The sequence below is a fragment of the Calidris pugnax genome, unplaced genomic scaffold (genome assembly GCF_001431845.1).
Source record: "Calidris pugnax isolate Ruff unplaced genomic scaffold, ASM143184v1 scaffold280, whole genome shotgun sequence".
Lineage (NCBI taxonomy): Eukaryota > Metazoa > Chordata > Aves > Charadriiformes > Scolopacidae > Calidris > Calidris pugnax.
This window is the reverse complement of record NW_015091123.1, coordinates 1,591,140-1,591,433: the sequence shown is the minus strand read 5'-3', so window position 1 is coordinate 1,591,433 and position 294 is coordinate 1,591,140.

The window sequence follows — 294 nt, the reverse complement described above, 5'->3', positions numbered from 1 at the left end:
CCGGGGCTGAAATCGCATCGATTTCAGCTCCAACGCCTTCTCGAACCTTCCCTCCGCCGGCACGCACGACAACACCCGCGCCCCCCTCCCGGGGAAACGCACACGCGGGGGAGAAGGGGGGTCCGGACACCCCTTTTTCTCGAAGCCCCCCCGTCCCCCCGCAGCCTTTTCCCCGCAGCCGCCAGCCGGCCCGGGGCGGGCAGCGATGCGGGGGGATGCGGGAGGGGCCGTCACCGCGTCCCGCGGGGCACCGGGACCGGCCGCCGCCGCCGCCGCCACCACTAGATGGTGCTG